Here is a 217-nt window from a genome sequence, read left to right as displayed (position 1 = left end):
GGCGGGCAGCCTTCACACCCCCTCCCCTGCCCGCAGCAAAGGGACGAGGTGGGGACAGGCACAGGCAGTCCTGGGTGACGAGGGAGGACAGTGTGTGGCAAGGGCAAGGGGCAGACCTCTCCCCTCGCCCCCCCCGCAGGCAGCACCACTGCAAGCAGCTGCAAAATCCCCCATTTCCAAGGCAATGTGGGGATCCCACAGCTGGGAGCGAGACCGA

The sequence above is a fragment of the Phaethon lepturus genome, unplaced genomic scaffold (genome assembly GCF_000687285.1).
Source record: "Phaethon lepturus isolate BGI_N335 unplaced genomic scaffold, ASM68728v1 scaffold14478, whole genome shotgun sequence".
Taxonomy (NCBI): domain Eukaryota; kingdom Metazoa; phylum Chordata; class Aves; order Phaethontiformes; family Phaethontidae; genus Phaethon; species Phaethon lepturus.
Note: the sequence above shows the minus strand (reverse complement) of the source record.